This window comes from Sus scrofa, chromosome 9 (assembly GCF_000003025.6).
Source record: "Sus scrofa isolate TJ Tabasco breed Duroc chromosome 9, Sscrofa11.1, whole genome shotgun sequence".
In the NCBI taxonomy this organism is placed as follows: domain Eukaryota; kingdom Metazoa; phylum Chordata; class Mammalia; order Artiodactyla; family Suidae; genus Sus; species Sus scrofa.
In genome coordinates, this window is record NC_010451.4 from 37908302 (window position 1) to 37934556 (window position 26255).

At 40.9% G+C, this 26255-nt stretch overlaps 1 protein-coding gene across 8 annotated transcripts in view; it reads left to right on the top strand.

The window, feature by feature from the left end:
• C9H11orf87 (chromosome 9 C11orf87 homolog) overlaps positions 1-26255 on the top strand; it is a 642485-nt gene that overhangs the window by 610864 nt on the left and 5366 nt on the right. For 7 of the 8 annotated variants that reach the window (XR_002346992.1, XR_002346993.1, XR_002346988.1 and 4 more), the window contains exon 5: positions 2466-2630. The exons of the other annotated variant lie outside the window; for it this stretch is intronic. The gene's annotated coding sequence lies outside the window, so the exon portion shown is untranslated. The remainder of the gene's footprint in view (positions 1-2465; positions 2631-26255) is intronic. 8 annotated transcript variants of the gene reach the window in all.

Here is a 26255-nt window from a genome sequence, read left to right on the forward strand (position 1 = left end):
ATATTTCACTCTGAATTACAAAATAGATGATGGATTTATTTCCTCGTATTTCATGGTATGCCACCAAGAAGTGGTTAAAGGACTTAGCGATATTGTATCTGAAAGCTAACTGCAGAAACTAAGAAAAGAAGAGCACATATTCCCAGGCCTGACTTCAGGTCTGAGCCCAGATGGCAAGATCAACCTGTACAATTCAGAGCTGACAAAGCTCTAAGTCAGGAGTTCTCAGCATCTTTGTTGCTACATCCTCATCTCTGTGGTTCTTTCTTATTCCCTTCCTTCACCCTTCAGGGCTTGAGAGTTTATAAACTATTAGCTTGCCTTCAGGAAAAAAATCTGATATTAGCCATTTAAATTTAAGTATGAACCAGGCTTAATGTCTAATCCTTCCGAAGAGAATTTGCATTTTAACAAGAATTTTTTTTTTCCTTTTCAGGGTTGTACCTGTGGCATATAGAAGTTCCCAGGATAGGGGTTCATTCAGAGCTGCAGCCTCAGCCACAGCAGTGTGGGATCTGAGGCACATTTGCAACCTACACCACAGCTCATGGCAACGCCGGATCCTTAACCCACTGAGCAAGGCCAGAGATCAAACCCAAATCCTCTTGGATACTAGTCAGGTTTGTTACTGGTGAGCCACAACAAGAACTCCCAAGAAAAAAATTTAAATGTAAAATTTCAGAAAAAGACTCATTGGCTAGAAGAGAATTTGAGAAGAGGGATGGGGGCTCTCTTTCCTTCCCCAAATCATATTACCTCTTTTATCACTTTTACTTGTAAGAGAATCCCTGTGTCTGGGTTTTAAGCCAAGCTTAAAATTGCTTGTCTTCCTGGAAAAGTATGATTTCTTCTTATGGCAAAGGAGATTGGTTGAAAAACTCTCAAGAGATTTCTTGTCGAACTGATGCACATAAATGATAGGAAAAATATTAAATACTTTGATTTTCTAAAGTGGAAAAAATCAAAGATTTATTGCTAGATGTTTAAAGCAGAGCAAAATATATACCCGAGGTAAATTAGGGATATATTGATCTTGTAGTAAAAAACCCCACTGAATTTTATATTGCCCAGTAGGACTGGTTGCCCGAAGCCATTTTAAGTAGAACAGAATTAAATTTAAATTGCAAAATGTACCATACTTCTAACAAAGTGAAAATATAGACACATGAAATGACTCTTGGTAACGTCATCAGGAAAACTATGTTAAAAATACAGGGCAATGTGACTCAGCAAATGAAGTAAAGTTAAAAATCTGAATCTAAAATCACTTAATCACTTCCTAGCCACTCACCTCAAGTGTCTAAGGGCCTGGCATGTGGCAGATATAGTGCTAGGTGATAGGCCCTTCAGAGAGCTCACTGTCTGGGGGGGACAACAGTCATATAAATCACAGCAAAGCATGACAAGTTCTGTGAGAAAGAAAAGCAGAGAACTCCTGGGTCTCCCTCAGAGGAGCAAGCCAGGCCTGTGTTTCTCTAAAGACAGGACTTGGGGGTGCAAGTCTTAAAGGAAACCTGAAGCAGGAATTCAATCCATAAGGCCTGGGTGAGAGAGATTGACAAATACCAGAAACAAAACATCCAAACCAGCTCTAAGATCTAGGTGTCCATTGAAAATGAGGTAGATCAGAGTTGCCACTGTGGCTCAGCAGGTTAAGGACCTGGCATAGTGTCTGTGAGGATGTAGGTTCGATCCTTGGCCTCATGTTAAAGATCCAGTGTGGCTGCAATTTGTGGCATAGGTTGCAGCTGTGGCTCGGATCCAGTATTGCTGTGGCCGTGCATAGGCCTGAAGCTGCAGCTCTGATTCAGCTCCTAGCCTGGGAACTTCCATATGCCACAGGTGTGGCCGTAAAAAGAAAAAAAAAGGAAGGAAGGAAGGAAGGAAGTTGAGGTAGGGCAGATGTCAGGCTGAGATCCAGGTGGGTAAGGAGGGCCTAATCTAGCAACAGAGACCAGGGCTCTGTCTCAGGGAGATGTGGACAGAAGAGCATAAAACTTCCCATTCCTTTTGCCAGGAACATTCTTTCCTGAGGATGGATGACCTCAGCTTCTTTTCATTGGTCCAATATGAGGAGCACACCCCATCACTCACTGTTTTTACCCTGTTTTATTTTCTTTGCAGCATTTCTTAATAACCAAAATCATCTCATTAGTTTTCTGATGTACTTTTTTTTTTTTTTTTTTTTTTTTTTTAAGGGTCGCACCCACGGCATATGGAAGTTTCCAGGCTAGGGGTTGAATCAGAGCTGCAGCCACCGGCCTACACCACAGCCACAGCAACGCGGAATCTGAGCGGATCTGAGACCTACACCACAGCTCACTGCAATGCCAGATCCTTAACCCACTGAGCAAGGCCAGGGATTGAACCTGCACCCTCATGGATACTAGTTGGGCTCCTTTCTGCTGAGCCACAACGGGAACTCCTCTGATGTACTTCTTTATTTTCTCTTTCTTCCCCCATAGATTTAAGTTTTGTAAAGGCCTATTTCCTAAAGGACATTCAATAAATGTGTTGAACGGCTATGAAATGTAGAAGGCTCGGGCCCAGGGGCGAGCAGGCAGATGCCAAGGAAGCGGACACACAACAGTCTGGTGGGGCCTGTGGGACAAAGAATTTTCATTTCCAAGGTAATGCAAAATTTAATTTTGCTAGCATGGGCTCAAATAGTCAAGGCATTGCTCAGCTTTTTCAAGTTTTATTCATTTTTATTAAAGTATATAAAGTATAGTTGATTTATGGTATTGTGCCAATGTCTGCTGTACAGCATAGTGACCCGGTCATACATATATATTCTTTTGCTCATATTCTCTTCCATCACCTTTTGTCACGTGTAATAGGATATAGTTTCCTGTGCTATACAGCAAGACCTCATTGCTTATCCATTCTAAACGTAACAGTTTGCATCTACTAACCCCAAACTCCCGTCCATCCCACTCTCTCCTCCTCCCCCTTGGCAACCACAAGTCTGTTCTCCATTTCTGTTTTGTAGGTAGGTTCATTTGTTCCATAATTTCGATTCCACATATAAGTGAAATCATATGGTGTTTGTCTTTCTCTTTCTGACTGACTTCACTTAATATGAGACGTATCCATGTAGATCTAGTTTCGTTGCATCCATCCTCCTTACACAGATCTGGGTGGTTCTTAGTGTTCCTCTGAGTTTGCTGTAGATCGTGAGCTTGACTAATGTCATGGATGATGGATCAATTCTAAGACTTCAGCTGACTGATAAAAACTTGGTCAGAAGTCAGGGTCTCTCCTATGCCATCGGTCTGAGATGTTGCTATGTGCATTGCGTGCGATGAGTTTCTTTTATCTTCCTCCAAGGTTTACGTGTCAGAAAGGCTCATTTGCTCCTTGTTTTAATGAACTCCTCAGGTTCAGGAGAAATAAAAATCTTGTGGGTTTGGCTGTTTCTTCTTGTACCTTCAATAGAAAGTCTGTGTCCTCATGATGTCTGGGGTAATTCCTCAGTCTAGAGAGTGACAGACAAGATTGAATTAGCTTGGGTTCTTTCATCACTAATTAGGTGGCAAAGCAGACCAGCCTCAGGGCACACAGACATGGACTCTGTTCCCGTAATTAGTCTAATGAAGGGATGGTAGCCCTGGCAAAAGTTGTCCTTGCATGATCTCCAGCCCTGGAATTCTCATCAGACAGCGGGCTTCTCAAGGACAGGAAGGTGCCTCCTTCTCTGGGTATTCCAGGTGTCTCACTCAGGGTAGTTTTCAACACATGACAGGTTTTCAGCCACCCATCTGTAGAAATTATTGTGTTTATATGGAGGGAGTTTCCAGAAGTATGTGACTGTATTGTGCCCTTAGCCCTGTTTTATTCACCAGTTTTATCAGTCTTAAATAAAGAGAGATAGCCCTAAAAAGCAAAATTATATTAAATTAAATTAAAAAATAAAATAAAGCAATGATAGAAGATTTGATGCAAATATAATGCACAGAGCCAGGTAAATAATCTCATGTTATTTTGTGGTCCTCAGACCACATTTGAAGACATCATAAAATTAGAGTTGCTATGTTGCTATGGGGTTTTTTTTTTTGGTTTTTTGTTTGTTTTTGTTTTTGTTTTTTGCTTTTTAGGGCTGTACCCATGGCATATGGAGGTTCCCAGGCTAGGGGTCCAATCAGAGCTACAGCTGCCAGCCTACACCAGAGCCACAGCAACACGGGATCCGAGCCGCATCTGTGACCTACACCTCAGCTCACATCAACGCTGGATCCTTAACCCACTGATCAAGGCCAGGAATCGAGCCTACAACCTCATGGTTCCTAGTTGGATTCGTTTCCACTGCACCACGATGGTAATTCCTAGCATCGCTATGTGTTAACAAACAGTCCAACAAATTTGCACTGTGCTTCTCAAACTTTTATGCTCATATAAACCAACTTGTTAGTAGGTCTGGCTTGACACTAAGAGTCTGCGTCGATGACCAGCTTCCAGGTGATCCTGAAGCTGCTGGGGCACAGAGAACTTTTGAATAGCAAGAAACTAATGTCTTTCCAGGCAAGAGCCCACATCTGGAGGATTTAGGAACCTGAAAATCAAACCATGGTGGTTATTAGCAGAAATATTTAGCCCAGAGAAGATTTGCATAGTGGGGACCTATTTCTAGTCCTTCTGTTTTGAATAACTCTCCTATGAATAAAGAACAGGCTTGTGTTTTCCTGTGACCAAAAGCAAATGCAGAAGTGGAAGGAGTTACAGGAGGCAGATTTTGGCTAAATATAACGGAGTAATTCTAGCAGATGGAGACACTCAATGATGGACAGCACTGCCTCCTAACCCGGACGCGTCCTTGCATTAGGAATGTTTAAGCAGGAGCTGTTCTGTTACCAGTTGGGCGTAAAAAAAGAGAAGGCCTGTGTGGATGAGAAGACAGACTTGATCACACTTATGACTCCTTTCAAGGTTAAGATGCTGTGAATCTGTACCTTCTCTCTCTTTATTGTCTTCTCCTTAATGGTTTCCCTCAGCCTAGTGTTCCAGGCCCGTGGACTCCATGGCAGATTCTCTCTTATGAGAAACTGGATGCTCTGCAAAATATAAAATATTTTCTATACAAGTTTATATTAAGAATTTTATATTGCTTCAATCTTTTTCTTTCATTTCTACATGTTTGGTTTTCAACTTAACATGGAAGTTTTTGGGATCAAGACAATATTTGGCAAGTGGGTGATATTCAATTGGGCATTAGAGTCATATTTCATACTAATGAGGGCCGTGAAGGTTGTTAGGTAGTTGGATGTGTTACAGAGCATTTGTGGCACTTCCAGCATTTAGAAATTTAGAATAGATTCTGACTCCCAAGATGGTTCCGTCATAACCCATTGTGGAATCTGAGGGATCAACTAGTTGCCATCTCAAGGTCACTTTGAAACCTGGTGTTGGAGAAAATGTAAGCACATCCTCTAATATCTACCTTCTTCTGGTTTGCTGTCATGTCTGCAAATTGACTGGGTATGCCAATATACATTTCAGGGCAATTTTTAGAGAACTGGCACTCTGCATCATGGTGAAGATACTTCATTAGGCTTTTGTGACTGAATCAATGCTTTTGTGCCCTGAAGCAAGCCTGCTGCACCATCTAATTAGACACAGAAAGACCAAAGCTAATTCAACCTAGACTGTGCTCCTGAAAGATTGGGACTGAAAGATTGCCCTGGACATCCTGGGTGCACAGGCTCTCCGAGGATCTCAGCATCAGCAGCAGCCCAAGAAGGGCAGTGATGTTAAACTATCAAGGCCCTTCCAGCCCCTTGCAAAAGCCCCTGGAAATCAGCATATTTGATGGGAATGCACGTCACAGCCAGGAGCCTTCAAAAGAAATATACCGTGGGAGCAGCATATTCAAGATGACCTGTTACCTTCTCTTGATATAAAGTAGCTACCAGATAATTGTTCTCCTGGATTTGAGATTCAAAAATTGGCAAAGGTAGTCCCATGTCCTCCCATGAGATCCCAAGAAACAATGCCATGTATACATAGATTTATGTAATCATACCGCACAGAAAAAACACTTCTCACGCTCAGCAATCAATTTGTCTTCATCAAAACAGAGATAGGAAGTCATGAGGGTAGATAATATCATTTCATGGATGAGGGCACTGAATTTCACAAAAATCTAAGTGGCTTCCTTGATGTCACAGAGATGCAAAATAAGAGAGCCAGGATTCCTTTTAATTCCTAACTTAATTTTCTTTCCATTTTGAAAGGCACAATTAAAATGTCCTATTTTCTTTGAGAACTAAAATATGCCATTGTATTATGCCCATATATGGTTGCAGAAGAGGTGCGCTTAAATACCTCTGTCCTGAATGTTTTTGGTGGAGTTTTTTTTTAATCTTCCCCTTTAAGACACAATTTTCTCAGACAACTCATGTTTTATGGATAGCCATGGTAACTGAGTTCCTACTACGCACAATGCACTTCACAAAGTCATTTTCATGTGCTATGATTCGATACTTACAAAAGCACCTTAAAATAGGGATTACTAGAGTTCCTGCCTGTGTTGCAGTGGGTTAAGAATCCAGCATTGCTGGTCAGCTGTGATGTAAATTGCAGCTGTGGCTCAGATCCCCAGCCCAGGAACTTCATATGCCATGGGTACAGCCAAAAAAAAATAGACCTTTCTCGATCTGTTTTTTATTTTTCATTTTTATTTTTTGTCTTTTTGTCTTTTTAGGGCCACACCCACAGCATATGGAGGTTCCCAGAATAGGGGTTCAATCAGAGGTGTAGCCGCCGGCCTATGCCAGAGCCACAGCCACAGCAACGTGGGATCTGAGCTGCGTCTGCGACCTACACCAGAGCTCATGGCAACACCGGATCCTTAACCCACTGAGCGAGGACAGAGGTTGGACCTGTGTCCTCATGGATGCTAGCTGGGTTCATTAACTGCTGAGCCACAACAGGAACTCTGGTCTGTTTTTTTAAAGGAGGAAATAATTAGGAAAGGTTGACCAGCTGGGGGGGGGGGGGAGTCTCACAGCTGACAAGTGATATATTTGATTCCCCATCACATCATGCTTCTTTATTTAGTATTGCAGAGTCAGTGACTAATTCTCTTGACCAATGTTTGTTGAGCACATATATCTTATAGTAGAATGAGAGCTCAAAAATGTAGTTGATGATCATTTGAATCAATGAATTCACAGCAGTTTGAAATTACTGTCTTCCTATTTAGCTTGGAATTTGTATCTTGCTGGATGTTATTACTATTTTTCTCAAAATAGTTGTTCAAAGTACAGCAAGTACTGCATTAACACAGAGCATCTTTTTGTGTTAAAACTTGGAGAGCATGACCTCAAGGATGAGAAAGATGCCAGGGTAAAATCCACTGTGGTCCCACTTGCACTGTCTTCCTGCTTTGTGCTCTGCAGTGAAAGCCTGTGATGAGATTTGGAGGATGGGAATTGGAGAGGAAAGGGGTGTGACAACTACTTTCTATGTTGGGGCATAAAGAGCTCACATATCAAAAGGAGCTCAGGAATCTTGGGGGCAAAATAAACTCTGCAAGCCTCAGTTTCCTGACCTGTGAAAAGAGAAAATCACTATTAGCTCTACATTCCTCTTGAATTACTTTAAGAGCAAATGGAATCATGTCTATGAAAGCCTTTGTAAACCGATGGACATTGCAAAGAGAAAATCTCACAAACTGGTATGGAATTCACATGTTTCATTGGGATTAAGTATTTTCATTGACTTGACTCTGAATCACCTCCTTAACTGGCCTTGCCACTTGGAAGTGCTGGTCTCAGCAAGCCTTTGTCACTAAAATGAAGACTATAGATATAAATGAAGCAGTGAGAAAGATAATGCTGAGGCCACTTCTACCATGTCTACATTTTAATAGCAACGTGACCTTAGGCAAGTTACCTAAGTATCTTTTTCTGTTTCTGTAAATTGGGAAAAAACACCTGCTTTTCCAAAAGCTGATCGTGTATTTAAAGCAACTAACCAAGTTTAGGGCTTTTAGGACATTTACCAGTTGTTAGTTTCTTTTCCATGGCTATCCAATCAGTCAGTCAATTTTTAAACCTATTATGACTTGATTCTTAGTTCCTCCTTCCCAACTATAGGGTAAGGCGCTCTTTTAACACAGGTGTAAGTTTGTTTTTGTGGTTACTATATAGAACTCATATGACAAAAACATTGCATGGTATTTCCAACTCCATTTTTATACCCAAACAGGTCATGGGTGATCCTAACATAAATCTTCATTTCTAAACCAACAGCCTGATAATATGTTAATTCATGCTTTTACCAGGGTTTAAAGGAAATGATTCATAAAAGCTACAAAGGTTGGAGTATACTAACTGCAACAAAAATTAATTAAACTGCAATCAATAGTATTATCATTTTCAGTTATATGAATCGTGTGTGAGTGATTTGAATCCATGGGAAATTTTTGAAATTTATTTCTGATTTATTCCTTGCACCACAACCCCCTTCCCGTGAATTGATGTTAGTAACATTTGGATAAAGTTTAGCTTTTCATTAAATAAATGCTAGCAAATAAAGCAATTTTTTAAAAATTGCAACAGCCCTTAAACAGAACAATATTGATACTTCCCAATCGATGTTCCTAGTAGCTCATGCAGGAAAACAGTATAGCACTCTATGGGGAAAAAAATCAATATGTCCTAAGTAATTCATTTCAATAAGGAATGACAACTTCAGGAAACTGCATATTTTATCATTGTGTTGTTAGGGTGGGTTGGGTTTTTTGGGGAGGAGTCCTATAATTAGCTGAATAATTTTTACCGCTGTGTGTCATCTTTCTCCCCAAGTGGCCCTTGTGAATTTACTGTAATTCCATTTGCTTCCACCAGGCAGACACATAGCTCTAGAAATTAGCAAATTGGCCTGAGAACCCTTCTTGAGGTGTACTTTTTTTTTTCTGGAAAATTGTATTTTTATTTATTTTTTTTATTGCTCAAATGAATTTATCACATCTGTAGTTGTATACTGATCATAACAATCCAATTTCTCAGGATTTCCATCCCACAGCCCAAGCACATCCCCCCACCCCCCAAACTGTCTCCTCCAGAGACCATAAGTTTTTCAATGTCTGTGAGTCAGCATCTGGTCTGCAAAGAAGTTCAGTCTGTCCTTTTCTCGGATTCCACAAGTCAGTGAAAGCATTTGATGTTGGTGTCTCATTATATGGCTGACTTTACTTAGCATGATAGTTTCTAGGCCCATCCATGTTGCTAAAAATGCCGGTATTTCGCTCCTTTTAATGGCTGAGTAATATTCCACTGTATATATGTACCACTTCTTCTTGATCCACTCCTCTGTCAGGGGACATTTAGGTTGTTTCCATGTCTTGGCTATTGAAAATAGTGCTGCAATGAACATCGGAGTACATGTGTCTTTGTGAGTCATGGTTTTCTCTGGGTAGATGCCCAGGAGTGGGATTGCTGGATCAAATGGTAGTTCTATGTTTAGTTTTCTGAGGAATCTCCATACTGCTTTCCACAGTGGTTGCACCAATTTACAATCCCACCAACAGTGTACTAGAGTTCCTTTTTTCCCACACCCTCTCCAGCACTTATTGTTTGTAGACTTTTTCATGATGGCCATTCTAGCTGGTGTAAGGTGGTACCTCAGAGTGGTTTTGATTTGCATTTCTCTACTAATGAGTGATATTGAACATCTTTTCATGTGTTGCTTGGCCATCTGTATGTCTTCTTTGGAGAACTGTGTGTTTAGATCTTCTGCCCATGTTTTGATGGGGTTGTTTGTTTTTCTGGTATGGAGCTGCAGAAGGTGTTTATAGATTTTGGAGATGAATCCCTTGTCAGTTGACTCACTTGCAAAGATGTTCTCCCATTCTGTGGGTTGTCTTTTTGTGTTGTTTAGGGTTTCCTTTGCTGTGCAGAAACTTTTCAGTTTGATTAGGTCCCATTTGTTTGTTTTTCTTTTTATTGTCAATACTCTCAGAGGTGGATCTGAGAAGATGTTGCTGTCGTTGGTGTCCGAGAGTGTTTGGCCTATGTTTTCCTCTAAGAGTTTGAGAGTGTCTGGTCTTCTATCTAGGTCTTGACTCCATTTGGAGTTTGTTTTTGTGTATGGTGTTAGGGAGTGTTCTCATTTCCTTCTTTTCCATGTGGCTGTCCAGTTTTCCCAGCACCACTTATTGAACAAGCTGTCCTTTCTCCATTGTATATTCTTGCCTCCTTTGCCATAGATGAGTTGGCTGTAGGTACGTGGGTTGAATTCTGGGCTTTCTATCCTGCTCCACGGATGTATATTTCTGTCTTTGTGCCAGTACCATACGGTTTTGATGATTGTTACTTTGTAGTATAGTCTGAGGTCAGGGCACCTGATTCCTCCAGCTCCATTTTTCTTTTTCAGGATGTCTTTGGCTATTCTGGGTCTTTTGTGCTTCCAAACCAACCTTAAAATATTTTGTTCAAGGTCTGTGAAAAATGTCCTTGGTAATTTGGTAGGGATTGCATTGAATCTGTAGATTCCTCAGGCAGTATAGTCATTTTGATAATATCAACTCTTCCAATCGATGAGCATGGTATGTGTTTCCATCTCTTTGTGTCATCTTTGATTTCTTTCATCAGGGTCTTCTAGTTTTCAGAGTACAGGTCTTTTGTCTCTTTAGGTAGATTTACTCCTAGGTATTTTATTCTTTTGGATGCAATGGTAAACGGGATTGCTTCCCTAATTTCTTTTTCTGCTCTTTCATTGTTAGTGTATAGAAATGCCATCGATTTCTGTGTATTAATTTTGTATCCTGTGACTTTGCCAAATTCGCGGATGAGCTCTAACAGTTTTCTGGTAGAGTCTTTAGGATTCTCTAGGTAGAGGATCATGTCATCTGCAAATAGGGATAGTTTTACCTCTTCCTTTCCAATTTGGATTCCTTTTATTTATTTTACTTCTCTGATTGCCATGGTGAGGACTTCCAAAACTATGTTGAAGAGTAGTGGCGAGAGCGGACATCCTTGTCTTGTTCCTGATCTCAATGGGAATTCTTTCAGCTTTTCACCATTGAGAATGATATTCGCTGTGGATGTGTCATATATGGCCTTTATCATGTTGAGGTGGTTCGCACTATGCCCACTTTCTGAAGGGTTTTTATCAGAAATGGGTGTTGATTTTGTCAAAGGCTTTTTCTGTGTCTCTTGAGAGGCTCATATAGTTTTTATTCTTCAGTTCATTAATATAGTGTATCGCACTGATGGATTTGTGGATATTGAAGAACCCTTGCATCCCTGGGATAAATCCCACTTGATTTATGGTGTACAATCCTTTTAATGTATTGTTGGATGTGGTTTGCTAGTATTTTGTTGAGGATTTTTGCATCGACGTTCATCAGTGAAATTGGCCTGTATTTTTCTATTTTTGTGGTATCTTTGTCTGGTTTTGGTATCAGGGTGATGATGGCCTCATAGAATGAGTTTGGGAGTATCCCTTCCTCTGGAATTTTTTGAAATAGTTTCAGAAGGAGAGGTGTTTGATAGAATTCGCCTGTGAAGCCATCTGGTCCTGGACTTTTGTTTGTTGGAAGTTTTTTAATCACAATTTCAATTTCAGTTCCTGTAATCGATCCATTCATTTTTTTTGTTTTATTAATTTTTTTTGGCTGTACAGCATGGGGACCAAGTTACTCTTTTGTGCATACATTTTTTCCCCACCCTTTGTTCTGTTGCAATATAAGTATCTAGACATGGTTCTCAATGCTACTCAGCAGGATCTCATTGTAAATACATTCCAAGTTGTATCCAACAACTCAAGCTCCCAATCCCTCCCACTCCCTCCCTTCCCCCCCGCCCGGGGCAGCCACAAGTCTATTCTCCAAGTCCACGATTTTCTTTTTTGTGGAAAATTTCATTTGTGCTGTATATTAGATTCCAGTTATAAGTGATATAACTTATATCACTCATTTGTCTTTCTGACTCATTTCACTCAGTATGAGAGTCTCTAGTTCCATCCATGTTGCTGCAAATGGCATTATGTCGTCTTTTTTATGGCTGAGTAGTATTCCATTGTGTATATATACCACTTCTTCCTAATCCAATCATCTCTCAATGGACAGTTTGGGTTGTTTCCATGTTCTGGCTATTGTGAATAGTGCTACAATGAACATGCAGGTGTATGTGTCTCTTTTAAGTAGAGTTTTGTCCGGATATATGCCCAAGAGTGGGATTGCGGGGTCATATGGAAATTCTATGTATAGATGTCTAAGTATCTCCAAACTGTTCTCCATAGTGGCTGTAGCAGTTTACATTCCCACCAACAGTGCAAGAGGGTTCCCTTTTCTCCACAACCCTTCCAGCATTTGTTATTTGTGGACTTATTAGTGATGGCCATTCTTATGGTGTGAGGTGGTATCTCATGGAAGTTTTGATTTGCATTTCTCTTATAATCAGCGATGTTGAGCATTTTTTCATGTGTTTGCTGGCCATCTGTATATCTTCCTTGGAGAAAGTCTATTCAGGTCTTTTGCCCATTTTTCCATTGGGTGATTGGCTTTTTTGCTATTGAGTTGTATAAGTTGCTTGTATATTCCAGAGATTAAGCCCTTGTCCGTTGCATCATTTGAAACTATTTTCTCCCATTCTCTAAGTTGTCTGTTTTCTTTTGGGTTTCCTTTGCTTTGCAAAAGGTTTTCAGTTTGATTAGGTCCCATTGGTTTATTTTGGCTCTTATTTCTATTGCTTTGGGAGACTGACCTGAGAAAATATTCATGATGTTGATGTCAGAGATGTTTTGCCTATGTTTTCTTCTAGGAGTTTGATGGTGTCCTGTCTTATATTTAAGTCTTTCAACCATTTTGAGTTTATTTTTGTGCATGGTGTGAGAGTGTGTTCTAGTTTCATTGCTTTGCATGCAGCTGTCCAGGTTTCCCAGCAATGCTTGCTGAATAGACTTTTTTTTTCCCATCTTATGTTCTTGCCTCCTTTGTCAAAGAGTAATTGACCATAGGTGTCAGGGTTTATTTCCGGGTTCTCTATTCTGTTCCATTGGTCTGTCTGTTTTGATACCAGTACCACACTGTTTTGATGACTGTGGCTTTGTAATATTTTTTGAAGTCTGGGAGAGTTATGCCTCCTGTTTGGTTTTGTTTCACAGGATTGCTTTGGCAATTCTGGGTCTTTTGTGGTTCCATTTATTTTGGATTGTTCTAGTTCTGTGAAAAATGACATGGGTAATTTGATATGGATTCAATTGAACCTATAGGTTGCTTTGGGTAGTATGGCCATTTTTACAATATTGATTTTTCCAATCCATGAATATGGAATATCTTTCCATTTCTTTACATCTTCTTTGATTTCCTTGATTAAAAGTTTATAGTTCTCGGCATATAAGTCCTTTACCTCCTTGGTCAGGTGTATTCCGAGGTGCAATTTTAAAAGGTATCATATTTTTGTATTTTTGTATTCCTTTTCTAATCTTTCATTGCTGGTATAGAGAAATGTAACTGACTTCTGAATGTTAATCTTATATCCTGCTACTTTGCTGAATTTGTTGATCAGTTCAAGTAGTTTTTGGGTTGAGTCCTTAGGGTTTTCTAGGTATAGTATCATGTCATCTGCATACAGTGACAGTTTTATCTCTTCTCTTCCTATATGGATGCCTTTTATTTCCTTTTGGTTGTCTGATTGCTGTGGCTAGGACTTCCAAAACTATGTTGAAGAGCAGTGGTGAGAGTGGGCGTCCCTGTCTTGTTCCAGAATTGAGTGAGAAGGCTTTCAGTTTTTCCCCATTGAGTATTATATTTGCTGTGGGTTTGTCATAAATGGCTTTGATTATGTTCAGGAATGTTCCCTCTAGACCCACTTTGGCGAGGGTCTTGATCATGAATGGATGTTGGACTTTGTCAAATGCTTTTTCTGCATCTATTGAGATGATCATATGATTTTTGACTTTTCTTTTGTTAAATGTGGTGTATGACGTTGATGGATGGTTCAACATAACGCACATCATTGTGAACCTGGGATGAACCCTACCTGTCATGGTTATGATCTTTTTGATATGTTGTTGGATTTGGTTGGCTAAGATTTTGTTGAGAATTTTTGCATCTATATTCATCAAAGATATTGGCCGATAGTTTTCTTTTTTGGTGGTATCTTTGTCTGGTTTTGGAATGAGGGTGATGGTGGCGTCGTAGAATGTCTTTGGGAGTGTTCCTTCTTCTTCAACCTTTTGAAAGGGTTTAAGGAGGATGGGCACCAGTTCCTCTTTATACGTTTGGTAGAATTCGCCTGTGAAGCCATCTGGTCCTGGACTTTAATTTGTAGGGAGTGTTTTTATGACATCTTCAATTTCATTTCTAGTGATCGGTCTGTTCAGTTGGTCTGTTTCCTCTTGATTCAGTTTTGGCAGGCTGCAAGATTCTAGAAAATTGTCCATTTCTTCCAGATTGTCAAATTTGTTGCAATATAGTTGTTCATAGTATTCTTTTACGGTTTTTTGTATTTCTGCAGTATCTGTTGTGATTTCTCCTTTTTCATTTCTAATTTTGGTGATTTGAGTTCTTTCTCTCCTCTTTTTAGTGAGTCTGGCCAGGGGTTTGTCAATTTTGTTTACCTTTTCAAAGAACCAGCTCTTGGTTTTATTAATTTTCTCTATTGTTTTTTGAATCTCTATTTTATTGATTTCCTCTTTGATCTTTATAATTTCCTTCCTTCTGCTGACTTTAGGTCTTTTTTGTTCTTCTTTTTCTAGTTCGTTTAGGTGGAGGGTTAAGTTGTCAATTTGGGATCATTCTTCTTTTTTGAGAAAGGCCTGTATCGCTAAGAATTCCCCTCTGAGCACTGCTTTTGCAGCATCCCATAGATTTTGAGAGGTTGTGTCTTCATTATCATTTGTTTCAAGGTATTTTTTAATTTCCTTCTTGATTTCCTCATTGATCCATTGGTTTTTTAGTGGCAGGTTGTTTAGTCTCCATGTAGTAGGTGTTTTCTCATTTCTTTTCCCATGGTTGATTTCTAGTTTCATGGCATTGTGGTCAGAGAAGATACTTGAAATAATTTCTATCTTCCTAAATTTGAGAGGTTAGCTTTGTGTCCCAATATGTGGTCAATTCTTGAGAATGTTCCATGCACACTTGAGAAGAATGTGTATTCCAGTTTTTTTGGGTGTAGTGTCCTGAAGATGTCAATTAAGTCTAACTTTTTCATTGTTTCCTTCAAGATCTCTGTTGCTTTATTGGTTTTCTGTCTAGAGGATCTGTCCATTGGTATGAGTGGGGTATGAAAGTCTCCTACTCTGATTGTATTCCCATCAATTTCTCCCTTTATGTCTGTTAATATTTGTTGTATGTATCTGGGTGCTCCTGTATTTGGGGCATATATGTTGATGATAGTAACATCCTCTCCTTGGATGGATCCCTTAATCATTAAATAGTGTCCTCCTTTGTCTTTCTTTATGTCTTTTGAAGTCTATTTCGTCTGATATGAGTATTGCAACTCCTGCTTTCCTGTCATTTCTTTTGGCATGAAATATTTTTTCCCACCCCTTCACTTTCAATCTACATGTGTTCTTTGTCCTGGGTTGAGTTTCTTATAGGTAGCATATTGACGGTTTTTGCCTTTTTATCCACTCAGCCACTCTGTGTCTTTTGATTGGAGCATTCAGTCCATTGACATTTAAAGTGATAATTGATAGAGGATTATTTATTGCCATTTTGAACCTCGTGTTCCAGTTGATTCTATGGTTCTCCATTCTTCCTTTCTTTTTTTGGTTGGATGGTCTCCAGTTATTATCTGCTTGAGTTGTTTTTTTGTTTTTGTTTTTTTCATTTTTTGTGAATGCAATGTTTGGTTTTGGCTTGTGGTTGCCCTGTTTTTTGAGTATGCTAACCCCTTCCTATAATTGTGTGTTTTAGCCTGATGGTCCTGTAGGTTCAAATACTTCATTACTATATTAAAATTAAGAAGAGAAACAAACAAACAAAAAGGGTCTATTTATTTCCTAATATCCCTTGCCCACATTTTATGATTTTGGTGAATTTTTTTTATTTTTATTTTGTTTGAAACATGTTCATGATTCAATCTGTATGCTGGCTTATTTGAGTGACTGCTCTGATTGTGGTTTCCTCAATCCTAGTCTTCCTCTTCTTTTTTCTTTTTCCTCCCTTTCGTTTTGGTTTAGAGAAGCCCTGTCAGTATTTCTTTTAGCCTGGGTTTTGTATTGCTGTATTCTTTTAGCTTTTGTTTGTTGGAAAAAATTTCATTTCCCCTTCTATTTTAAATGATATTCTTGCTGAATAGAGTATTCTAGGTTGCATATTTTTTCCTTTTAGCACTTTAAATATCTCTTGCCATTCCCTCCTGGCCTGTAGTGTTTCTGTAGAGAAATCAGCTGATAATCTTATGGGGGTTCCCTTATAGGTAACATTCTGCTTTTCTCTTGCTGCCTTTAGGATCCTCTGTTTATCACTAACTTTTGCCATTTTTATTATAATGTGTCTTGGTGTGGGTCTATTTGGGTTCAACTTGTTTGGGGCCCTCCGTGCTTCCTGTATCTTGAACTCAGTATCCTTTAGATTTGGGAAGTTTCCAGTGATAATTTCTTCAAATATATTTTCCATCCCCTCATCTTTTTCTACTCCTTCTGGAATTCCTATTATGCATAGATTGGCCTGCTTTATATCATCCCATAGGTCTCTTATATTGCTTTCATGTTTTTTCATTTGGTTTTCTGTCTGCTGTCCTGATTGGGTGATTTCCATGATTCTATCTTCCATATCACTGATTCGTTCTTCTGCATTATTCATTCTGGTTTTTACTGCCCTTAGTTCAGTTTGTATCTCTGCAAATGAATGTTCTAGTTTTTCTTGGCTCCTCCTTATATTTTCTAGTTCCTTTCTGAGGGCGTCTGCATTACTCTTCATATCTCCTCTTAATTCCTTCAGTATTTTCACTATTTCCTTTTGAACTCCAGGTCTGTCAGACTGCAGAGATCTGTTTCATTGTTGACTGCTTTAGGTGAGTTCTCCTGTTGGTTTAACTGGGGGTAGTTTCTCAGCTTCTTCTTCTTGGTTGTTGTTTTCTTTTTCTTGGTGGAGTTGTACTCCCTGTGGCCAGGCAGTATTTGCCTTGGCACTGCTATGGAACGTTCCCTGAGGGCTGGCGTTGTTGATCGGTCTTCTTTGAGGCAGCGTGGCTTTTTCTGAGGTGGACGGGGCTGACAGGGTCTCTCTGAAGCAAAGGACAACTTCCTCAGGGCAGACAGGACTGGGAGGTCTGCACCATGATGGAAACAGATTTCACTCAGCTGGGCAGAGCTTGCTCTGGTGTTTTTGGGCTATGGAGCTCTTGCAGGGGGCTGGCAGTCCTGGGCAGCTGTTCCACAGGAGTGCTGCACCCCACCTCCCCCTGAGGGTGGAGTGGCTAGCTGGGCCTCTGCGAACTCAAGGGGCTCATCCCCAGGGCAGCTGGAATTGGAAGGACTACCTCGGAATGGAGGCATATTTTGCACATCCAGGCCAAGCTTGTTCTAGCTTTTCTGGGTTGCAGGGGCTCTTGCAGCGGGCTAGAGGTGCTGGGCAGCTGTTCCTTGAGAGCACAGCAACCCCCGAGTATGGGAACAGCTAGCTGGGCTGCTAAGAACCTAGGGGGCTCTTCCCCAGGGCATTCAGAATTGGCAGGACCGCCTCAGAATGGAGGCAGATTTTGGCCTGCCGGGCCAAGCTTGTTCTAGATTTTCTGGGCTGTGGGGGGCTCTTGGAGGGGATTGGCCGTCCTGGGCAGCTGTTCCACAGGAGTGAAGCACCCCCTGAGAGTGGGAGCGGCTGGCTGGGCCACTGATAACCCAAGGGACTCCTCCCCAGGGCAGCTGGAATTGGCAGGACTGCCTTGGAATGGAGGCAGATTTTTCAGGATGGGCTGAGCTTGTTCTAGCTTTTCTGGGCTGTGGTCGTTTTCCAGGGGGCTGGCAGTGCTGGGTGCTTCTCTGTGGGGGTGTAGCCCCTCCAGAGGTCAGGTAGGCCAGGGCAGGGAAAGCCCCTGTGGTTGTCGGCTTCCCACAAATGATGAGGGCAGCCCTCCGGGATAGCAGACAGTCTCAGGTCCAGCATGTGAGCATGGGGTAGGGGGAGGGGGTATGCACTGGGAAGCACAGGTTTCCAATTGCTGGTGGGCAAGTGAGCTCACTGTGGTGTGGGGAGTATTCTATGGTGGCCCACCCCTCCTCCTCTCCCCTCCCCAACATTGGTGCCTTGTCTCTCCTGCAGATCCAGCTCTTCTCCCAGGTTCCCTCTGACATGGCTTTCCACTCCCCAGCCCTTTGTGTATTGCTCCCTCCAAGAGTGATACTCCACTTTCTAGACTCCCAGGCAGTCTCTGCCCTGCCAATCCAACAGACTGCTTCCTAAACTCACGGGGCAGTCTCTTCCCTGCCAACCTGACTGACCAGTTCCTAGTTCCCCAAGCAGCCTCTGCCACCAACCCAACATAGGGCTTCCTAGTCCCCCGCGGCAGTCTCTGCCCTGCCCACCCGACCAACTGGTTCCGAGACCCCCAAGCAGTCTCTGCACCGCCTGCCCCAGCCCGTTCCCCAGGACTAACCTATGGAGCTGAGGTCTCGGTGCTCAGCCCCCACCCAAGCATCTCGGTTTTTGGTGACTGTAGTTCAGATAATATCTTCAGTTCTCACTCTGCTCTTCAGATCTCAGACTTACTGTTGCACTCTTCTCTGCATCTGGAGATTCCTCCGATTCAGTTGACCTTTCTGTCAATTAGGTGACATTACAGGGTGTGGGATCCCTTTCTCCTCAACACTTCCCTTTTAGGAGCGCCTGTCCAGCCCCAATTCCCCTTGTCTCACTCTCCTCTTTTCTCTTGTTCTACCCAGTTATGTCACGAGATTCTTGCCATTATTGGGGTTTAGGTTCTTCTGCCAGCGATTATTGCTGCTCTGTGCGAGTCATTTAACCTGTAGATGTGGTTTTTTATTGTTGTGTTTGTGGGAGAGGGGGAGTGTGTCCCCCTACTCTTCCACCATCTTGCTTCTCGTTACATTCATCTTTTCTATTTCATCTTGGTTTAGTGTTCGAAGATTGTACTTTTCTAAGAATTTGTCCCTTTCTTCTAGGTTATCCGTTTTATTGGCATATAGTTGCATATAGTAGTCTCTTATGATCCTTTGTATTTCTGTGATGTCCATTGTTACTTCTCCTTTTTCATTTCTAATTTTATTGATTTGAGTCCTCTCTCTTTTTTGCTTGATAAGTCTAGCTAAGGGCTTATCAATTTTGTTGATCTTTGCAAAGAACCAGCTTTTCATTTCATTGATATTTTCTATGGTTTTCTTTGTTTCTATTTCATTGATTTCTGCTCTGATCTTTATGATTCCTTTCCTTCTAACTTTAGGTCTTGTCTGTTCTTCTCTCTCGAGCTGCTTTAGATGTAAAGTTAGCTTGTTTATTTGAGCTTTTTCTTGTTTCCTGAGGTGGGCTTGTATTGCTATAAACTTTCTTCTTAGAACAGCTTTTGCTGCATCCCATAGGTTTTGGAGTGTCCTATCTTCCTTGTCATTTGCTTCTAGGTATTTTTTAATTTCCTCTTTGATTTCTTCAGTGATCCATTGGTTGGTTAATAGCATGATGTTGAGTCTCCACGTGTTTGTGTTTTTTGCAGATTTTTTTCTTGTTGATGTCCAAGTGTATAGTGTTGTGGTTGTTAAAGATGCTTGATATGATTTCAGTTTTCTTAAAGTTACCGAGGTTGGATTTATAGCCCAGGATGTGATCAATCTGAGAGAATGTTCCATGTGCACTTGAGAAGAATGTGTATTCCATTGCTTTTGGATGGAATGTCCTATAAATACCTCTTAAGTCCATCTGATTTAATGCATCATTCAGGGCCCGAGTTTCCTTATTGATTTTCTGTCTGGTTGATCTGTCCATTGCTGTAAGTGGAATGCTAAAGTCCCCCACTATGATTGTGTTATTGTCAATTTGTCCTTTTAAGGTTGTTAGCAGTTGCCTTATATTTTGTGGTGAACCTATGTTGGGTGCATAGATATTTAAAATTGTGATATCTTCTTCTCAGATTGATCCTTTGATCATTAGGTAGTGACCTTCTTTGTCCCTTAAAATATTCTTCATTTGAAAGTCTATTTTGTCTGATAGGAGTATTGCTACTCCAGCTTTCTTTTGATCCCCATTTGCATGAAATAGTTTCTTCCATCCTCTCACTTTCAATGTGTATGTGTCCCTAGAAGTGAAGTGGGTCTCTTGAAGACAGCATGTATATGGGTCTTGTTTTTGTATCCATTCAGCCAGCCTGAGTCTTTTGGTTGGGGCATTTAGTCCATTGATATTTAAGGTAATTATTGATATGTATGTTCATATTGCCTCTTATTAATTGCTTTGGATTTGTTTTTGTTGCTCTTTTTTCTTTCCTTCTTCTCTGGTTCTCTCCACTTCTGGTTTGATGACTATCTTTAGTGTTGTATTTGAGTTGATTTTTCTTTGTGTATCAATTGTAGATTTTTGGTTTGCAGTTATTCTGAAGTTTTGATATAAGAGTCTATATGCATATGAGATTGTTTTAAGTTGTTGTTCTCTTAATTGCAAGTTCATCTCCAGTGTCCTGCATTTGTACCCACCTCTTCTCATGATTTCTGATTTTGGTGGTATAATTGTGCATGGATGATTTTGTATCTTTACTGTATATATACCTCTATTGGTGAGCCTTGTCATTGGTGGAATTTTTGTTTCCTGTTGCTGTCTTTTCTCTTCTGCCTAGAGAAGTTCCTTTAGTATTTGTCATAAGGCTGGTTTAGTTTTGCTGAATTCTCTCAGCTTTTGCTTCTCTGTGAAGGTTTTGATTTCTCCTTCAAATCTGAATGAGAGCCCCGCTGGGTAGCGTAATCTTAGTTGGAGGTTTTTTCCTTTCATTGCATTAAGTATATCATGCCACTCCCTTCTGGCCTGCAGAGTTTGTGCTGAAAAATCTGCTGATAACCTCATCAGGGTTCCCTTGTATGTTATTTCTTTTCCCTAGCTGCTTTCAAGATTTTCTCTGTCTTTAATTTTGGTCAGTTTGATTAAGATGTGTCTTGGTGTATTCCTCCTTGGAATTATTTTATATGGTACTTGTTGTGCTTCCTGGATTTGAGTGAGTGGTTCCTTTCCTGTGTGAGGGAAGTTTTCAGCTATTATCTCTTGGAATATTTTTCCTGTCCCCTTCTCTCTCTCTCTTCTCCTTCTGGCACCCCTATAATATGGATGTTGGTGTGTTTAATGTTGTCCCAGAGTTCTCTGAGACTCTCTTCATTTGTTCTCAATCTTTTTTTCTTTTCTGTTCTGCACCCGTAATTTCTACTAATCTGTCCTCTGCCTCGCTTATTCGTTCTTCTGCCTCCTGTATTCTGCTATTGACTGCTTCTAGTGAATTTTTTATTTCAGTTATTGTATTTTGCATCTCTTCTTGTTTAAGTTTTATATCTTGTTCTCTTTGGTCAGTGTTTGCTGTAAATTATCCATTTTTGCCTCCAGTTTATTTCCATTGTCTTTCATCACCTTCAGCATCAACAGACTAAAGTCTTTTTCCTGGAGGCTGAGAATCTCCTCATCACTTAGCTGATATTCTGGGGTTTTTCCTTGTTCCCCCATCTGTGTTATAGTTCTCTGTCTTTTCATTTTTATAGGTTTTTGGTGTGGTGACCTTTTTACAGGTAATAGAGTTGTAGCTTCTCTTACTTCTGGTGTCTGTCCCTCTTGTGGCTGAAATCGGTATGGGGGCTTGCTGTAGGCTTTCTGTTGGGAGGGGCTGATGCCTGCCCACTGGTAGGTGGAGCTGATTCTAATCCCTCTGGGGGGTGGGGCTTAGTCTCTGGATGGGATTAGAGGCAGCTGTGTGCCTGAGGGGTCTTTAGGTAGCCTGTTTACTGAGGGGTGGGTCTGTGCTCCCACCTGGATTGTTGTATGCCCTGGGGCTTCTCATTGCTGACTGATGGGTGGGGCCAGATTTTCCCCAAATGGCCCCCTCCAGAGAAAGGCACCTTTGCTGAATATTCCCAAGAGCTTTTCTTTCAATGCTTTGCCCTGGGACCCAGTGCATGTGAAAGTCTGTGTGCACCTTTTAAGAATGGGGTCTCTGTTTCCCCCGGTCCCATGGAGCTCTTGCATACAAGCCCCACTGGCCTTCAATACCAGATGCTCCAAGGGCTCTTTCTCCCAGTGCCAGATCCCCACACGTGAGAGTTTGATGTGGGACTCAGATCTCTCACTCCTATAGGTGAGTATCTGTGAACCAGTTAGTTTCCAGTCTGTGGGGCTTCCCACCGAGGAGGTATGGGGTTGTTTACATCGTGAAATCGCCCCTCCTACCTCTTGATGTGGCCTCCTCTTTGTCTTCTGGAGTAGAGTATCTTTTTTAAGGTTTCTGGTCTATTTGGGTGAAGAATGCTCAGCCTTTAGTTGTGAATTTTGTTTTTAGGAGAGACGTTGAGCTCCAGTCCTTCTATTCTGCCATCTTAATCCCATCTCTGAGGTGTACTTTTTTGTATCTTCCTCTACAAGTAGTTCCTGTACTCAGTTATGGATATTTAAGTCTCTGTAAGTAGAGCACTGAAAACGCACATCCTTTGAGAGATAAACACTGGCAATACATGTGTTCTGAAGAGGCCCAGGTAATGTGGTGGCTCAGTACAAGACCTAACTTTCTTGTAGTTCAGTATTCATTTTTATCATCTTTTTCTGCCAAGGCTTAACTATTGCTGCTTATAGAATGGCTGGGTCTCCTTAAGGAACACACAATACGGTAATAATCTCTTGTCCTTTATTCTCCTTCCTGCCTCCCTAATCCCTACCCTTTATTTAGGGTCATAACACATCTTCCTTCAATAAAATCTTCCCTGATAACTTTAACACACTTGCTCTCTCCCTATTTGGCATATTAAAAGGTATTGCCTATGTAGGTGATTTCACAGAAGAATGATTAAAAATTCATCTTTGCAGTAAGATATATATACCTTAGAACCCTAACTCTGACAGTTACTCATCATGTGACTTTGGACAAATCATTGACCCTCTGTAAGCCTCAATTTCTTCATCTTTGAAAGGAAGATAATGATAACTACTTAATGAGATTGTTGTGAAAATTTTAAAACTAAATGCAGGTGAAGCATTTAGAAGGGTGTCTTAAAAATATACAAACATTGGAGTCCCATCCTGGCTCAGTGGTTAATGAATCCGACTAGGAACCATAAGGTTGCGGGTTCAGTCCCTGGCTTTGCTCAGTGGGTTAATGATCTGGCGTTGCCGTGAGCTATGGTGTAGGTCGCAGACACGGCTCAGATCCTGTGTTGCTGTGGCCCTGGTATAGGCTGGTGGTACAGCTCCGATTAGACCCCTAGCCTGGGAACCTCCATATGCTGTTGGAGTGGCCCATGAAATGGCAAAAAGACAGAAAAAAAAATGCATTTTCTTTGTCTCTGTATATGTCTCTGTGAAAGAGAAAGGAGGAATCATTATTAAATATATGACTGCTATAAAGCAAGGTGGTACATTAGATGAGACCTCGAAAAGAGTCCCAAAGATGGGCCTGAATTAACCTGATATACAGTCCTGTGATTAGTTTATTAAAAACCATTGAAATTATAGAATGGGAGGAAATCCTACATGGCATTTCTTTTGAAAATAACTAAAAGCATTTAAATTACTATTGCTTCAATGTGTTAACTGTGCAGCATAGCTATCCAAAACATTGAGATGCTACAAACATTTTCTTCCAGTCTATACTAGTCTTTTAATTTTAAGGGGTTTTCTGTCATCCAGACAGTTTAAATCCCTATGACCTCATTGACAGGTGGTATTTATGGTGTCAGAAGAAATAGGCAGAACACAGTATATACTGTACCATCCCAGAATGACTAGTTGTTCCCCAAACCCTATCTGTTTCCTGGGTACATGTCTTTGCAGTTAGGGGTAGCCACGTGGTTTTATGAACTGGGGTGTTGCACAGTATTTCAGGCTATGTCCAGAAAAATGTCCATATGCTCCACTCTCTATCTGTTTTTTGTTTGTTTTTTGTCTTTTTAGGGCTGCACCTGCGGCATATGGAGGTTCCCAGGCTAGGGGTCCAATCGGAGCTGTAGCCGCCGGCTTACGCCAGAGCCACAGCAACTCTAGATCCGAGCCACATCTGTAACCTACACCACAGCTCATGGCAATGCCGGATCCTTAACCCACTGAGCAAGGCCAGGGATTGAACTCACATCCTCCTGGATGCTAGCTAGGTTCATTGACCATTGAGCCACCATGGGAACTCCAACACTCTTTTTTTAAAAAAACTTTTTGCAGTGACCCTGGAAGTTCTGTTTTAAAGATAGCAGAACTGTAGGAGGCAGTAAGTCTGGCACTTTATATCAGTGCTCAGAAGAGAGCCACCCACCAATCAGAAAAGTCCACTTTAAATGCACAGAAGCAGGAAATAAACTTCCATTGTGTTTGAAACATCACAGTCTTTTGATTTGTAGCTTATAACAGCTAGCACACCCTAACTAATTCAACAAGTCCACATGTATCTACAGTGTTTGTTTGAATCCATGAGTCATTTTTTAGAGAAAAGTTTTATAGACAACTAATATTAAGACTACAGATATTAAGATACTGAAGAATTTTAAAATCAGCTGGAGGGATTTTTCAAAATGCACACATTTTAAAACCTCCTAGGTGATTCTGATGTGCACTTTAAAAGTGACAAGCTTAGAACCCTGGCATGGAGGAAATTATTGAGTTGGGGAGGTGTTTTTCCTGGTAAACAGAAACATGGTGAGTGATGTCTTCAAATATCTGAAGGACTAACATGAGAAAAAATATCTACGGTGTGAAGAAAGAGAGATGTACACTTATACTGCAAGATGCAGCATCAACAGGTGAATTTGCAAGAAGAGAGGTTTGGGTTCATTCAGAGGAAAAGATTCTAATAATTACAGTTTTTCAAAAATGAATGGCCTGATTTTAACATGATGGGTTCTCCCCTTCTTATAATATCCAAGCAGGAATGATCACATCATATCATTCCTATCATACTTTTCATTGTTTCATCTGAGCCTTGGAACCACTTCCTTATCGATGTGGAAACCAAGACCCAGCCACAGTGCTGATTGTCACAGAGCCAGAAAACAACACAGGCAAAACTTGTCCCTGTCTTCAGATTCAGAGGCTAGTTCTTTCTTCCACTGAAATGTGGGTACCTCCTCTCAGAGGTGAGATTCTCTAAAAAAGATTGGGAGCACCTCAAAGGCAGTGGTATTAGCATATCCTTCTTTATATTTTCACATTGCTGAGCACACAGTATGTGCTTATTAAATACACATTAACTGATTCCATCCTTCTAAAATTAAAATGCCCTAAAAGGTAGGCCTTTCCTCTCTACGTGGTTTTCACACAAAACCACCTCCATCCTGCCCAACACCATGCACAGCAGAAGCAGTACAGGAACACAGCCTGCACCTTCCAAACAGAGGATACTCAAAAGTCAGATACTTGAGTCACTTAGAAGTAAAAATATTTGAATTCCACTCAGAAATTAAGAGTTCCATTTTCAATGCCAGTCTGGAGCATAAAGTACACTGGAGTAGGAGTTCCCATTGTGGCTCAGCCAGTTAAGAACCCAACATAGCATGCATGAGGATGTGGGTTCGATTCCTGGCCTCGCTCAGTGGGTTAAGGATCCAGCCTTGCTGTGAGCTGTAGGCCACAGACATGGCTCAGAACGTGCATTACTGTGACTGTGGTGTAGGTTGGCAGCTGCAGCTCTGATGCGACCCCTAGCTGGGGCACTTTCATATGCTGCAGGTGCAGCCCTAAAAAGAAAAAATAAAATAAAAGTACACTGGAGTAGACTTCAGGAGATCTAGGCTCTGCCTTGAGCACTTAGCCAAACCATGTAACTTCTGCCTGCTTCAATATCCTTACCCAAGGCCAGGCAATTTTTGGTGGCCGGTGAGGCCACAGAAGGAGAAGCCAGACTTTCTGTGTCTCCCGAGTCTGATCCAGCCTCTGCCTTGGACACCGATGCACAGGAAATGCTAGAGAGAGCACATAACTAAAGAAGCATTAGGGATACGATTGGCAAAATCAGTCTGTAGGAGATGCTATGGGGTTAACCTCTCCGTTTCTCTTTTACAGATATTTAAAATACTAAAAGAAATGGAGAGGATGTATACAAGACATAAATAACATAACAATCCATTGCAATCTTATTTGGTTCCCAATTTCATGTTGTAGGGAAAAAATATTTTAAGCAAAGGAGTGT